Here is a 17,222-nt window from a genome sequence, read left to right as displayed (position 1 = left end):
GCAAAGGAAATGCCTCTCTGCTGAGAGGCATTGTGGAGAATGCATGAAAACATGGCAGTGATGTTGGCAGGGAGATGGCAGCGGGGTTCTCTGAACCAACTGTCTACTGCAGCTGTGAAAAGACACACAGCCTGGCTGCCAACTGTTGGGCTCATTGTGCTTTGGCTGGATTTAGTTCCCTCTAATGTCAACTTGCAATTCTATGTTGAAGAAAATTGGTCTGGTCTGCCACTATGTCCATCTCTTAGCAACTGAGAGAGATTGAAACAACAGCTGGGTAATTTGATACTGGGAACTTAAAGGTCATGGAAATGGAATATAATGGCTGTTTGTATTGAAGGAAAAAGAAGAGAAAATGATGTAACTCTAATGCTTGGAAATGTTTGGAATGTCACATGGGTTACAAAGAATAAAAATCTAGTTTAAACTGGTTGGACTATTCCTCTCTCAAAATGATTAAAGTTGAATCCAGAGCACTCCCAAACACATGTATTTACCTAAATATAAATTCCTGTGGAATGTTAGAACTGCAAAGTAGAAAACAGTTTCTGTGTTCTGCCTTTATTTTCTCTTAGAGAAACCTACTGCTTTCTTACCACAAATTTTGAAACAATTCCAATACAACATAGATGACTGAATAGGATTATATATCTGTGTGTGTGTGTGTGTGTGTTTATATATATTTATATAATTTTACAATAATTAGGCAGTGGGAACAGGAACTCAGAGGTGAAGGTGAGAGAAAATGAGGGTGGTCCTTAGAGGTAGTAATGTGCTGGAAACCTGTTTTATAGGCTGCTCACACTGTCTCCAGGGTACCCATACTACAGGTAATAATGGGATTGCGTGTTTGAAAACTGGAAGATGAAAAGCCAAGTAAAATTGTTGATAAGTTGTTTTCCCTCTTCCCTGGGGCCAGTGAAGAGGCCATCTGGTTTTCAAATTAGGAAAGCCAGAAAATAGTAAGTGTGTGTTCTCAGAATGAGTCATAGTCATACTCTAATGAAAATTGCAAAGCAGAAAGAAATAAGGCAAGAGAGAGGGAGGAAGAAGAGTTTGAAATGGGGCACAACTACTTGCTGCTTGCATTCCTGTAGGTTCATAATCCAAGCATTTTGCAGCTGCTTAGTAGACCCTTCTGGACAAGGTTCATTTGAAGGGGTGTGGACTACAGGGGAAGGGACTAAAAATCTAGTGCTTTATATGGTAAGTAACTGCCTGGTCTTGTTTCCCAGAGTAACTTGTGCATCCTTCACATATGCCTCCTTCATCCGAGCACAGTAGACAGAAAACCACTGTTTTCTTTGCTTGGCTAGTGGTTCACTTCCTCGCCACCTTCTCATCCCAGTGGGTAATGGGTGCACTGCTGCTATCAATGCAAGCATCCCTGTACTTTTTCATCAGTGGTATGAGAATTTAATCTCATCCACATGAAGTGGTTCCAGTTCCTCAACAAATATTTGGTTTTATGGACACAACTTAGAAGACGTGAAGTAAAAATTAATTGAGAAACATGTTTTCTTTTATCCAATTCCTTATCCCTCAACTCCTCTAAGACCAAATTCATCCAATTTATAATAAATGAAATAGAACCATATGAAATTGCTTTTTCTTTATGTACACCAACAGTTAATTTCATTTGATTCAACTTCTACATACAGAAACAAGTTCTCTGATTAAAAAACCCCAAACAACTGAGTGACTATAAGTACCGTCCCTAGAATTCTCTGAGGAGAAAGAAAAGACTTCAAGTTAAACAAACTGACAAACTTATTTGTAATCAAACTAAATTCTAGATGGAATTTCTGTTCAAGACAGAAAAATAATAGGGGTTATATCTTGCAGGAAACTAGCACTTCTCCCTAAGGGAGATTAGGATTTAAGTTCTTTTTGTGAGATATGTTTCCAGTTTGGTTGGTTTTGCATTTATTTAAAAAAGCTATATTTGATATTTGCACTTCACTAATTCTCTAAAATTTGTTCTGATTCCAAATCTCTGTGTTACAGTTCTGTAAATTTGTTTATGTGCTCTTTGCTTTGGGAAATAGGAAATACCACTTTTTTTTAGATGTAAACCCCAACTCTCCAGTCATTTGGGAAAGAAGTATGCATTTGTTCACTTCCACAGCTCTAGAACATTCATTTTCAATTTTCTATTTTTATTTGAGGCTCAGGAAGTGTTTACATGTTCTCTCTGGGCTCAGAGCTACAGTCTGATGAGCATTACACAAAGGAATGAAAATCTCAAAGTAAAACTCATTTATACTCCATTTTTAATGGCTTATGCATGTATCATAATTATAGTGAAATTTTATTCAACATGTACTATCTGTCAGGTTTATGCATGTACTATCATGTCTAATCCTCATTCTGTGACATGGATACTAGTCCTAATTCACTTAACAAATGAAGGATTTGAAGTACAAAGGTTAACTTTTTCTCCCAAGGAACTGAAGTTGTTGATAGTGCTGAGACTGAATTTCAGGCTGTCTTCAGACCTCTCAATTTACTACACAATTCTGTTGTTAGACTGACTGCAACCTATTCAGGCATCCAATCTATTCATCTTTTCATTGAATATTTTTTGTTATCAGTTTTTATTTTGAAGGTGACATTTGGGGAAAATGTCTTGAAGGGACTGATAATAGGTGACATATTGCCTATTCTTTGAAGAGCAAAGCTTCAAAGGAAAGCATCTTGGTGAATTTTCTCAATGAAATTTAAGCAATGAGATTCAAGCAAAATCAGCTTGTTTGTAGCTCTAGCATACAACCAGCCTCTCACCTAAATCCTTATATCTTAATCTATTGAGCCAAGTCTGCAGCCAGAAATCATTTTCACCTCTTGTAACTACCCATAAAAATGTTTTAAGCACACTTTTAACTACACAGTACTATAATTATTATCTACCCAGTGCCTTTAAATGTTCCTGTTTCTATGGTGAAACAAAAGTTTAATATATTGTTCTTAAACATATTTATATGCTGTGTTTTCTATCTTACGTGATATTTATCAATTCCATAAATATTTATTGAGGACCTACTATATGTCAGACATTCTTCTTGGTATATAGCAGTGAACAAAACACAAAAATTCTGACCTTGAGTATTTAACATTTTTATAGTGATTAGCTTTTAAAGGGGTTATTATCAACAGAAGGCCAGAGGAAGGTGGACCTATAGAAGCAACTCTTTAGAAAGGATTGAGACACTTGAGGAAAAATGCATGTCACCCCCTTATTCAGGAGCCCCCAAAGTCAGCTCACACTCTCCTCAGACACGAGCAAACAGCAAACTAGGGACTTGAAAGAGGTTTCAGTTGAGTTTCTCTTGTGTGAGTTACCTCTAAAATACATTGTATTAAGGTATTTGTATAGCAAACTAAGTCTACCACTGGATTTTAGCCTTATTTCCTGTACATAGAATTTATCTAACTATACTTTAATTGTGTCAAATGAAGATGAAAATGCTCAGATGTTGGTCCCCAAGTTGAGGATCTTTCTAAAATTCATGGAGTTAAAAATAATAGGAAAAATCCCATAAGTAGAAGCAGCTGAAGAGGGAAGCTGAGGGTGGGGTTCACAGTTCTTCCAAGGAATGGCTGAGGCTGGCTGGTTGGAACTCGGCACTGAGGCCGCTTGGCTTCCATATGTGTGTGGGTGTCTGTCCTGACAAGCTGATTTAGCATCACTGTTCCAAGACTTGTGTGTATTGCAGACTTGCAGAAATACCTTGTGGCATACTTTGGTTGCCCAAATCACTTTAGCCAGATCTTTTCAGTAACAGAGCATTTTTATTTATACTGCTACAAAGTAGAGGCAATTTAGAGTGGTGGTTATAAGGGAGCTGATTCTTGGAGCCCAACTGTCTGGGTCCAAATTCCAGTCCTGCTTCATATATGGCTACACAAGGCAGCTCAGTGTGCCTCATGTTCCTTTTTCTGTAAAATGATGGTCATAATAATAGCATCTACCTCATAGGATTGTAATGAACATTATATTAAATAGTATCCGTGAAATGCTTAGAATGATGCCTGGCCATACTAAGCACTATATAAATGTAGTTAGTATGATGAGATTCTCCTGTTAAAAGACATTGCTTGAAACAGCAGCAGACTCACAAACTCCAGGAAGGGACTAGCGGTTACCAAAGGGGAGGAGTGAGGAGGGAAGGAAAAGGGGATTGAGGGGTATTATGATTAGTACACATGGGGTGGGGTAGGTCACGGGGAAGCACAGTGTAGTGACTCTGTGTCATCTTACTACACTGATGGACAGTGACTGCAATGGGGTACGGTGGGGGGGACTTGATAATATGGGTGAATGTAGTTACCACATTGTTTTTCATGTGAAACCTTCATAAAAGTGTATATCAATGATACCTTAATAGAAAATAAATAAAAATAAACAAAAGGCTGGGGTTTAGCATCCACAGTGAATCTTTCACATAGTTGACAGCCCATGTGGACATCAGCTCTAAATGCTAAAAGCAAACTCTAATACTTAGAGCAAAGGCATGTGCTGAACATTGCTGTGTATGGAGTTTTGAGTTTTCATACTCAATGATTAAGAGCCAACATCAGTGAATGTTGTTGACAAGAAGCATCACACACACACATACACACACAAACTCACATGTATGCACAAGCCAAGTCCTTTTTTGATTGCTATTAAATGTGTCAGGAAGACATCACAATCAGATCTATGTAACCAAGGGACAGATGTCAGTGAGATGAGTGTCCTTCTGCTAAACAGATAACTAAATGGTCAGTGACCACTGAGGAGAAAAGTTCCAGTCTCCAACAGGAGTCAGGATGTGAAGCAGCAGCAGCTCAGCTAACAGGCCACGTGACGAGGATCAGAGATGAGCAGAATGTCCTCAGGGGAAAGCCAAATGAAGGAGAAGACTCATTAGAGGAGACCTCTGCCATCAGAAAACACAAAAATGTAATTTGAAGTCAGAAAGACATAATCAGCTTGTAGAGAACCAGATTTAGCCTGAAATACATGTCTGCTCAAGGTGCAGGTCTGGGAAAAGTGAACAGAGTAGATTTTATGGGGAGCTTCCAGAACACGCAAACTACTTTGTGGTGGTTATATATGATGAAAGGTGATCATATCTCTTTTAGGCAGGAGATGGGGATGGATAAAGTCTGGCTGTATCGGAAGAGGGAGAGAGATGGTTGAATTAAGATAGGGAATGGAAGAGGAGCATAAATAAGGCTCATTGGTGATGGAATTAACTATTCACCATAAGCATTCCTGATTTCTATAATGTTGTCCTCTGGCTCAGAATAAAATTAATATCCAGGAGGAAGGAGCTAGTCTCAAGTTAGAGAGTGCTGAGGAAAATATGTGGGGAGTAGAGGAGAGAGAATGGAGTTCCCTATTCTATGAGAAATTGCCATATTAAAGGTCCCCCCAGGGATCTTAGAGAATGTTTTTTGAGAAAGAATTCCATCAGGTGTAGACTTAACAACATGTGGCTTATTTGACATGAAAACCCACTTCTCACTTTGATCGATTTTTGGCATTGCATGCAATTGCTATTAAAAAAAATCACTTCTATTATTTTCTCCTGATTGTATAAATAATACATGTTTTTATAAAAATGAGAAAATAAAAATCATCTATAGTCCACTAGAGATACCTAGTGTTACCATTTTTTATGTATTTCTTCTTTCCAATTTTTTTATTTACATGTATAAAAAATTGGGCTCAGACTCTATCACAATTTTATATTGTCTGTTTTTTAGTTTAATTTATTTAAGCTGAAACACTCCCAAAAACAGTTTGCCCATTTCTCCCATTTCCCCTACTCCTTGCCTCTGGCAACTGTCAATCTGTTCTCTTTATCTATGAGTTTAGTTTATATATATATGTGTGTATGTGTGTGTAATATATATAATATATATATATATTTACTTAGACTATATGTATTGATTATATATAATCATGTATTATATGTATATTTAAATTCCACATATAAGAGAAATCAGATGGTATTTGTCTTTCTCTGATTCACTTAACATGATTCCTTCAAGGTCCATCTATGTTGTTGCAGATGGCAAGATTTTATTCCTTTTTATGGCTGAATACTATTCCTTTGTGTGTGTGTATATATATATATATATATATATATATATATATATATATATATATATATACGCCACAATTTCTTTATCCACTCATCCATCAGTGGACAAATTGTTTCCATATCTTTGCTATTGTAAGTAATGCTACAGTGAACATGGGGATGCATGTGTCTTTTTGAATTAATGTTTTCATTTTCTTTGGACAAATACCCAGAAGTGGAGTTGTAGGATCATATGGTAGTCCTATTTTTAATTTTTTGAGGACCTCCATACTGTTTTCCATAGTGGCTGCACCAATTTACATTCCCATCACCAGTGCATAAGAGTTACTTTTTCTCCATCCTTACTAACAATTGTTATTTCTAGTCTTTTTGTTAATAGCCATTCTAGCAGGTATGAGGTGGTTATTGTGGCTTTGATTTGTATTTCCATGATTAATGATGTAGAACATCTTTCATGTGGCTGTTGGCCACCTATATGTCTTCTTTGGAAAAATGTCTATTTAGATCTTATATTTTAATCAGACTTTTTTCTTTTTTTTTTGGCTATTGAGTCAGCCCCTTACCAGGGCTGACTCAATAGCCATATATGATATGTCATTTGCAATATATGATTGCAAATGACTTCTTCCATTCAGTAGGATGCCTTTTTGTTTTGTTGATGGTTCCTTTGCTGTGCTGAAGCTCTTTAGTTTGATGTAGTCTTATTCATTTATTTTTGCTTTTGTTTTTTTTTTTTTGCTTTTGGTATCAGATTAAAAAAATCATCACTAAGACCTCTGTCATAGAGCTTACTGCCTGTATTTTCTTGTGGGAGTTTATGGTCTCAGGTCTTACATTCAAATCTTTAATCCATTTTGTGTTGATTTTTGTGTGTAGTATAAGATAGTGGCCCAATTTCATTCCTTTGCATGCCGCCATCTAGTTTCCCTAACATCATTTATTGAAGAGACTGCCTTCCATTGTATATGCCTGGCTCCTTTGTCATAAATTTATTGACTATACATGTGTGAGTTTACTTTTGAGCTCTTTATTCTTTTCCATTGATTTGTGTCTTTTTTTATGCCAATACCACACTGCTTCAATTATTATAGCACTGTGAAATAATTTGAAATCAAGGAGCATGATCCCTCCAGCTTCATTGTTCTTTCTCAAGATTGCTTTGGCAATTAGGTGTCTTTTATGGTTCCATGCAAATTTCAGGATTGTTTTCTGGTTCTGTGAAAAATGCCATTAGAATTTTGATAAGGATAGCATTGAATCTGTAGATCACTTGGGCAGGATGGACGTTTTAACAATATTAATTCTTCCAACCCATAAGCATGGAATATCTTTCCATTTATTTCTGTCATCTTTAATTTCTTTCATCAGTGTTTTATAGTTTTCAATGTACAGGTCTTTCACTTTGTTGGTTAATTTTATTCTGAGACATTTTATTCCTTTTGATGAAATTGTAAATGGGATTGTTTTCTTAATTTTTCCTTCTGAAAATTCACACTGAATTAAATTCATTATGGAGACAATAGATTTTTTAAGTATGATTTTTCATATTGAAACTTTACTGAATTTGTTTATTCTAAGTTTTTTGATGGTGTCTTTAAGGTTTTCTATATAATATGTCATCTGCAAATGGTGACAATTTTACTTCTTCTTTTCCAATGTGGGTGCTTTTTATTTTTATTTTTTATTTTTTTGACTGTTTGTTCTGGCTTAGGACCTCTGATACTATATGCATAAAAGTGGTATGAGTGGGCATCCTTGTCTTGTTTCTAATCATAGAGGAAAAGTTTCTAGTTTTCAGCATTGTGTTTTATGTTAGCTGTGGGCTTGATGTACCTTTATCATGGCCTTTATCATGTTGAGATACATTCCCTTTATACCTGTTTGTTGAGAATTTTGTAGCATAGAAGTCAAATTATTTTTCTGCATTTTTTGAGACGATCACATAATTTTTACCCTTCATTTTGTTCATGTGATATATCATGTTGATTGGTTTGCAGATGTTGAACTTTCCGTGCATCCCTGGAATAAATCCCACTTAATCATGTATGATTCCTTTAATGAATTGTTGAATTTGCTTTGCTAATATTTTGTTGAGGATTATTGTATCTGTGTTTATCAGAGAATTTGGCCTCTATCTTTCTTTTCTTGTGGCATCTTGGTCTGGTTTTAGAATCAGGGTAATTAGGTTTATATTGTTTCTTTAATATTATAACCTGAACATATTTCTGTACATATAGAGGGGCCCATATATTTATCTTCTGTCACAGCTCTTGTGCTCAGAGAATCTCTAGTAAGTTAATTAGGTTTGTGGAGTTCTTTACCTTCCTTATGCTGGCACTGTGATGGTTTAGGCCTTGTGGGGCTAATTTGGGGTTTGCAGGATGCCTTGATCTGAGAGGAAAAAGCAATCTTTCTGCAAATGTAAGAGAATTAGACCTTGAAGTTGGGGGTTGTGTCTCTTAATAATAGTCTTTTTTGGGGAGCACATTCTGACTAAATGTGTATTTCCCAATTCAAACAAATGATAGTTAGCTGCTGGGTTGAGAGAGAAATATTGGCTCCAGTGTTAGATCTTTAGACAAAGGAAGCAGTTGAACTACTCTTCAGAGTTGGTTGAAAAATCATAGCTCTAAGTAAGAGAAAAATCATAGTTCTAAGGTCATCTTTGAAGAGGAAGAAATTCACAATTGACCTGAATAATAAATTTTCCTTTATGAACCCTTGCTTTATTGAAAGATCTTTGTTAAGCCTTGAAGTCTTATGAATAAAATAATAGCACAATATGCAGAATCCAAAGGGCTTTCTTCTTAAACATTTGTGCCCTATTCACAGTCAAGATGTCCATTTGTTATTAGTCATGCTTTCTGAAGTTGAATTTTACTTCATGATTTGTAGGTATGTGTAAAGTGACTCATGTAAATATTGTGAAGGGAGGAAGAAAGAAATGGTTTTGTGATTTAATGTAGACCAGTGTGGGGCCCAAATATTTTTAAAAATCTGTTTTCATTTTTCATTTGAATTTAGGTGTCACTGTAGTAGGCAAGGGTTCATATGTAAACCACTGCAAGATGTGCTCTTAGGAGCCAGAGTTCAGTATACTTTTACTCGATCAGCTGAGGTCTGATTATCTTCACTCATGCCCCACCACCACCTGCTCATGCCTGAAGATCCTAGTGGCCCAGGACAGTATCTAGTAGGTTTTCTAGTTCCTTTAACACAGAAAGAATTAGTTCATATTTATAGATTCATGTATGGTAAAGATAGTTTTAAAATATGTAATATACATTTTTTTCTGATATACAAGATTGTTGTAAAAAATACAACAGGTAAGTGAGAATTCTTCTTTCACATTCTTAAGAGATTACCCCTATTGACAAGTTGGTATATATTCTCTTAGACTTTTAGTGCGTATTTATCCTCATTTATATAATTTTTAAAACATGGTGGTTATATTATTTAATCAGCTCTCTCACTTCATATAATATTTTAAGATCTCTTTCTGGGTCCATATTATAAAGATCTGCCTTATTTATTTCATGTTATTGATTGATTGATTGTGATTAGATAATACATGCAAAGATACAAAATGGTAAACACTGAAAAGGATCTCTCTTTCCCACCCTTCTTCTCCTGCCTTGCAGTTCTCCTCTCTAGAGGCAGTCATTGCTATCCATTTCATATAGATTCTCCCAGAAAATACAAGCCCCATTATTCCCTTTTATACATGAACAAACTGTATGAGCCTGGATAAGCTGTGCCCCAGCCTGGAAGAGGAAGAACTCTTCCTTGACTTGTTTGCTCCCTTCAGCTCCTGCCTCATTTCTTTGCTCTCCTTATGTCAGTAATCCTTGAAAAATTGTCTCTAATTACTGTTACCGATTCCTCTTGCCTACCTTTTCAGGAACTCACTGCACTCTCGCTTTGCATGCTATATTTAAGAACTGGTTGTGGTCTGCAAGGGGCTGGCTTCCTTATTTCAACTTGGGCCAAGTTGACGAACATTCTCAGTTTGAGTTCCACATGCATTCTTTGAGACTGCATGACAGCCTGACTTGCTCCCACTCTACTTGCTTCCTTTCCCTTCCTTAGGAGTTTGTCTGAAGAGCACTCCCTAGTAGACTTCCTGCACACTTATCTCCACTGCAGAGTCTGCTTCCCAGGAACCAGCCTGTGGCATCCTCTAGTGGTTTCCTACCTCAGAATGAAAGCCTGAGGGGCAGTGGCTCCACATGTCTTTCACTCCCCACTGCCAACCTTTCTGGCTGCATCTCCTACCGTTTCCCCTTTTTCGGTTCTGTTTGCTGTTCTCTAAGTGCACTAAGCCTACTCCCACTCCTGAGCTTTTGCTCTTTTGACTTCCTGGAAGCACTTCCCCCAGATACCCTCCTGTGTTAACCCTCATCTTGAGGTCTCTGTTCAAGTATCACTTTATTTGGGTTTATTCCCTGACAACTCTATAAAGAGCATCCCCACTAGTGTCCTAGAACTCTCTATTCCCCTTATTCTGCTTTTCTATTCTTCATATCACTCACTACTTATCTCAGGTATAATATACTTTATTTACTTTTTCCTGTCTTTTCCTGTTTTGTTTTCTTCTGTATTCCACGGACGTAGAAAAGTGTTTGCCATAGAAAATATTTTAAGTAATACTTATGGATGAATGAATTACTCATTTTTCTTCTTCATGCAAATATTGCATCCTTTATATAAATGTATTGCATATTAATTTTCTTCATTTAACAATGTAACTTGGGGAATATCCAAATCAGAATATTAAGAGCTGCCTTATTCCTTTTTAACAACTACATACTTTCCACTATTGCATGTAAACAAAATTTATTTAATCAGCCCTCTATTCATGGATATTTCTAGTACTGCAATGAATAACTTCTTAATGTTGTCTTCTGTAATGTGAGTGTATCTGTAGGAAAAGAATCTCTAGAATTGTAATTTGCTAGTCAAAGGGTATATAATTTATATTGGCAATTTTGATAAATATTGACAAGTTATTTTCCATAAATCATGTACTAATTTACATTCTCATCAGCAAGGTATGAGAATGTCTCTTTCAACACATCTCATTATTTCTTTGATAAAATTAATTTTAATTTTCAATTCTCTTATTTGAGTGAGTTTGAATTTCTTTTTATGTGTTTAAGAGACAGTTATATTCCCTTTTGTATAATCTTTATACTAATAGCTTTTCTATAAACTGTTGGCCTGTTGTTTTTTTGTTTGTTGTTTTTAAGGAAATAACATGAATACTTGTGAATACTTTTCTTGGTTTGCCTTTTATCCTTTAACTTTGTGTATGGTGTTTTATTTTTCATATGTAACTATAACTTTTTTTGTAGTGGAAGTATAAAGTTTTTTTCTCTTAAAGGTTTTGAGTCATATTTTAGTTATTTTCACTTTAAGATTATAAATATTTGTTTCCCTTGATTTTTCCTCCAGTCCTTTTAAGTTTTGATTTTTTAGATTTTAAATCTTTATTCCCTGAGAATGTATCCTGATGCACCTCTTAAAAACATGGGCATACGTTTTTTTAAACCAAAGATTACTTTAGTGTCCCAGTACCATTTATTGAATATAAATAATCTTTTCCCCACAGATGTCATGTTCATCTCATTTGTTTCCAGCTTTACATTCTGTTCCATTAATCTATTTATTCATGTGTAAGTACCACATTGCTTTATATATTACAGTTTTATAATAGATTTCTTTGCTATGTGGTTGGTTTTGTCCCAACTGAAAAAGAAAAGTCCTGAAAATAATGTTATTTCCAAAAATTTCCTGCCTTCTAGTTTATTTTTCCACTTACATTTTGTAATCAGCCTGTCTAGTACCAAATAGAAATCTGTTGTTTTTCTTATTGGTATTATGTTACATTTACACATGAATTTAGGAAAAATTAATATCTTGATAATCTTGAGTCTTTTTACCAAGAACACAGTATGTTTCTTTGTTTAAGTCTTCCTGTATTCTCATCAGTATATATTTACTTTTTTATGTTTTAAATATATATATATATATGCTTTTACCCTGAATGTAATGAGATCACCATATGATTTTTAAAAATTTATTTTTCAAACCTTAAACCAACATTGCTTTCCTGGAATAAATCCAACTTGGTCATGATTATTTTCATTTTTTTTGAATTGCTGGATTCATTTGTGAGGACTGATCTATTTCTGGTTTCCTTGTACTCCTCTGGAGTGATTCCTTAGGGGTTCTCCCTGAAATCCTGGGGGTTTGGTTTGTTTTCTTTTCCATGGCTCCTCCTGCTTGGTGGCTTCTGAGCTCCTGTTTTTGTCCCTCCAGCACTGAACACTGCTGGAAGTTCAGCTAAGCTTCTCAACCTTGCAAATCTGCAGATCTGCTCTGCTTATAAATCTGCAAAGGAAAATGGTGCCAAATATCTCATCTCTCTGAATTTCTATTCTCTGTGGGATGTTAGACTCTCATCCTTGCCCTTTGGTAAATGTGTGATGCCTTCAAATGGATTCTTTTTTGTTCAGCTTGTCTAGCTCTCAGTGAGATGGTGTGCATAAGCTAGTCTGCCATAACCAGAAATGGAAATCAAGGAATGGTATAAAATTGAAGTTTAAGGTAATGTTAAAGTATAGAGTACTATCAGGGGATGGTAATTATAATTTGTGTCCCATGCCTCTGGGAGCAACAGAGGTAGCACAGACTACCTCAGACACCAAGAATTATTTAGCACTCATGGGATGTGAAGGTGATCTACTGTCACAGATCTGTCACATCTGTCACTCCACTGATCTCAGGACAGTTCTGCTTATTCAAGGGTAGGCAGTGTCTCCTTTCTCCATAAACACTTCATCTGCATCCCACCAGAAAACTCCTCCAGGGTTACTCAGTTACCCATGCCAGGAAATGAGGAGTTACCCATGCTCAGTATCTCTGCTTCTTCACCCATCATGTCCAGCTGTTACCAAATTATATCTGTTGTAGTTCCCTTATGTTTCTAAGTATGTTTGCTCTTTTCCATCCCCACTGCCTTAGTGTAAGTCCAGCTATTATCATTCTTTTTCTGACTTACTGAAAAGACCCCTGTTCTTGCTCCCCTATCAAAATGAAGAATGACCTTTCTAAAATACAAATCTCACCCAAGCTTTTGCTACTGTGCTTAAAATCCAACAATAGTTCTCTATAACCTGTAGGATAAAATTACATATACTATATATATCCACTCCCTGGATGGACATGTAGAATACTGGAGACAGGCTCTGTGGGTACTCAGAGACTTCTGTCCTTGTGAAGGGGCTGCCCCTCTCTAGCATGTGACTGGAGCAAATGACGACCTCTCTGGATCTTGGTTTCCTCCTCCACGGTAAGAGGAAATTGAACCAGAAAATTTCCAACTCTGATTACTTCATGTTTCTGAATCATTATTTTAAATTTATTATTTAAATTTATTTAAAAATAAAGCTTATGTTTATAGCAACACCCAAATCTGGGTTTTGAATACTCTACAGAGAGTAATATCAACATCAAATATATAATTTTTATGTAACAACAGTTGATTTTATCTGCATGGATTCGTGACTCAAATGGGAAACTAAATTATGAATCATTGTAATGAAGTCCTCTGCCAGGAAAGGCCTGCAGAAGCCCCTCAGGATCAAGGTGTACCGCAAGCCACGCTCCAAGGCACGCCTTCCTCTGACTGGCTTGGAGCGTGAGGAGTCTCCTTACTCTATGGTCCTGCTCTTGCCTCTCTGCGCGCTCCCCCTGCACGCTACGCTCTTCTCTGCTCAAGTGTTTCCAGCTCCTGCAACAAAAGTTCCGTAAACACTTTTCTGCTCCTGGGTCTTCTTACAGGATGCTTTTCCCTCCCTGAATGTTTCCCCCAAGTCCGTGCCTGGCTGTCTCTCTTACTCTCACTGATTCTGTCCTACTCACTAGAACTTGGCTTTGCCTCACCCCCTTTAACTGGCATCTCTGCTCGGAGTTAGGTGCCCCTTTTCTTCCTGTTCTCATAACAACCTGTGCAGAAACCATCACTGTGCTTCTCATACATGATAATTATTTACTTATCTATCTAGATTCTCAGTTCCTTGAAGACAGGGGCCATGTTCTCTTCATTCTTAAAATTCTGAGAGTGGAGAACAGAGCTTAATATATAGTAAATATTTAATAAACACATTAATTTATATTTGAATGAAAGTATGTATTTCACAATGAGAGCCATTAAATAAATACATGTCCCTTATAGGGATCGTAGAAGAATCCCTTTTACAGCTAACTTTGTCAAATGTCTTTGTTTGGATGATATATATATATTTGCTATGTGGCATACTTATGGAAAATTGTGTTTTCCTTAGTGAAAGGATGCTTCTTAAATTCCTTGAGGAATATGTAAATTTTCAAATAAGCATGCTGTTCCAGACCAATGTTGATACTTGGTTCTGGACAGAAAATCTTGTCTTAATTTTGTCATCTTTCTTTTGTGCTGGCAAGAGCCGACAGCTATTTAAATGAGAATTAAATATAGGACCCTGTGAAGTACATGTTCCTTTTTTGTCTGCCAGGATGTACCTGACCACAGAACTGGGATTGTATCTCTCTCTTTAAAAAAATTGCCATAGGCTCTGCTGTCAAATTCTATACAAAAACCAGTGATGAAAAAAGTAACTCCTGAAAGATATTCCAGAGGTCCAAATACTTCACCACTTCTAATAGAAAATGTACTTTTTTTCTTTTTCTTGAAAGATATTTAAAGAATCTGAAGGTTCAAGTGCCACCAGTTTGTAACCATTATAGTCTCTGATTCATCTACATTGTGAGTTGGCTTTGACTGCTGGGTGTGTCTTCCCTTTCTGTATTATCACAAATGGAAGAACCTCAGCATGTGGGAAGTGGGAGCTGGGGTGTTAGAGAAAAAGTAATTACGTATCAGAGAAGAACCTGTGCAAAGCATTTTGGCTTTGGGAAGATAGGTTCTTTCTTAATCGTTGGTACTGACTAGCTAGAGCAGGCCTAGCTTAAGATGAGCTGGGAGTGAGCTCTAAGTGTTTTCTTACCAAAGATTTGACGTGCAGTAATTCATTTGTTTGCATTGTCATTGGGTAGTCATTGAGTTTTGTGACAAAGTCTATGTGACGTCCACTGGGCCACCTCCAAGCTGCTGGTCACCCTGAACTACAATCTCAGGAGAGTGGGAGTGGGGTGGGAGTAGCTTGTGAAACCCAGAAGCAGGCCTCATATGCTCCAATGATTCCGTAACATCCCAAAATTCATTTAGTCAGCAAACATTCACTGACATATGCTGAGAGCCCAGGGGTGTTTTAGGCCTGCTCTGCAAAGATGAACCTGACCTAGCAGCTGCCAACCAGAGTTTCCTGTTTGGAGAGGTAGGAAGGAGGTAATAAGACCATTAACATATCAGGCAGTGGCCGAGCCTGGGGACCCTGAGAAGGGGGCATTAAGCCACTTAAAGAGAGTTGTGAGGCTTCCAAAGGAGGTGAACACTGAGCTGACTGCCAGGAAGTTTGAGGGAGCAGTAGCCAGTGAAAAGGATGAAACTTTCAGACTTTTACCTGTTTTGGTGCTCTCTCTTTAGGGAGACTGTGGCTAATCATGCTGATAGATTTATCAACCCCTTTATTTAAACTTTTTCAGAATGAGATTTGACTAATTCATTCTACAAGTAGTTCTCAGAAAATCTCCAATCCAGGAAAATCTTGCTTATGTCTAATTTATATATACCTACTCCTGGAAATTTAAGCTCTCTTCTTGAGTTCTGACTTCTGTGGAAATCATGAGAAGGGTGTTGATGAGGAAGTTGAAAGCTTTGTGAATTTATCCCATGTTGCTTTTGGGAGTCAGAATGCTCAGTGCTGCATGAAGGAACTTGCTGGTAAGATGGCACAATGCAATTTCCTTCTATTGTTTCTTTTTTTGGTTATTTCTCTGATGAGATACATGCCTACGAAATGATCATAGTAGCCAGTAGGTGGAGTACTTTATTAGAAATAGCAGACCTTAGTAGATATGTATCAGTTTGTAAAGGGGAATTAACTTTCATAACTATGGGGAATGTTTCAAGTATTTTTGTATTTATAGCTTTTTCTGTGAGAGTCTACAAGAAAATGAATAATCTTGATAAGATGCTGAGCGGTTTTACTGGACTTTTCCTGGGACTTCTCTGGAGCAATGCCCTGTGTGGTTACTGCCAGTCAGAACTTGCAATTGTTTCATAAAACAGCTGTGCAAGTCACGTGTGTGCCTCTGTTGAATTATTATTCATGATGGTCTAAGCTCTCAGTGGGTTATTGAAAGATAGGTATATAATTTCAGCATTTCTCCTCAGCTAACAGAAAATCCCATAGTGGGGTGTTAAGGAAGTGCTGCACACAGATTGTAAGCTTCTTGAATGGGCTTTCTGCTGTAACCAAGCACTGGCACATTCGACACCCCTTTGCCATCAGCTTACATTCTCTTAGGTCAGTGCCTAAAATAACCCTTCTAATTGTGAGGGGTCACATGTGGACTAAAATTCCAGTTAGCAGTCTGGGAGCGGAGGGACTGAGGATTTGAAACCTTTCTATAGTTACTGTTCATAGAAACCTTTAGGCAGTTAGGCCCAAAGCCTGCAAGTGTTCCAGTATGGAACGAAAGTTATATGTTGTGTTTTATATTCTCGGTTTGTAAAGCTGGTTAACCAGAGACAGCTAGTTAAAAACCAAATCTGCTTGAGTTACAAGTTCTAGGCTATCTGTGCCCTGCTTTCTATCTGGTGGTTGGTGGTGAAATAACTGACAGAAGCGGATGGCTTGGCTGAGGGATGTGAGATTTCAGCAGTCTGTATAGGACCTCTCGGTAATTTGGACCTCTTCTTGCCACAGAATTCAGGTAAGCTGTTGTTTATATGGAATTCTTTATAAGACAGAGTCGTAAAACTCTGGGACATGGAGTTGGACACAGAGTGTCAGTTCTGTCCTGTAGGCAGCATGCCTATATTGCTGGGCACTGTGTTTCACTCCCTACCTTGGCCTTATGCCAGATGAGAGCCTTCATGTTCTGTGGGCACTAAAATTCTAGGATACAAGGGAGACTGATGGAGTTCACACAAAGTATGGTTTATCTGGCATGTGGGAAAAC

The 17,222-nt window shown here is 37.0% G+C and overlaps 1 protein-coding gene across 6 annotated transcripts in view; it reads left to right on the top strand.

The window, feature by feature from the left end:
* The window catches only part of AKAP6 (A-kinase anchoring protein 6), a 627,130-nt gene that overhangs the window by 268,420 nt on the left and 341,488 nt on the right, over positions 1-17,222 (top strand). Inside the window, exon 1 of one of the 6 annotated variants that reach the window (XM_073211387.1) lies at positions 16,617-16,973. The exons of the other annotated variants lie outside the window; for them this stretch is intronic. The gene's annotated coding sequence lies outside the window, so the exon portion shown is untranslated. Of the gene's footprint in view, positions 1-16,616; positions 16,974-17,222 lie in introns of those variants that run through there. 6 annotated transcript variants of the gene reach the window in all.

This window comes from Manis javanica, chromosome 8 (genome assembly GCF_040802235.1).
Source record: "Manis javanica isolate MJ-LG chromosome 8, MJ_LKY, whole genome shotgun sequence".
NCBI lineage: Eukaryota > Metazoa > Chordata > Mammalia > Pholidota > Manidae > Manis > Manis javanica.
This window is presented reverse-complemented; position numbering and strand designations above follow the sequence as displayed.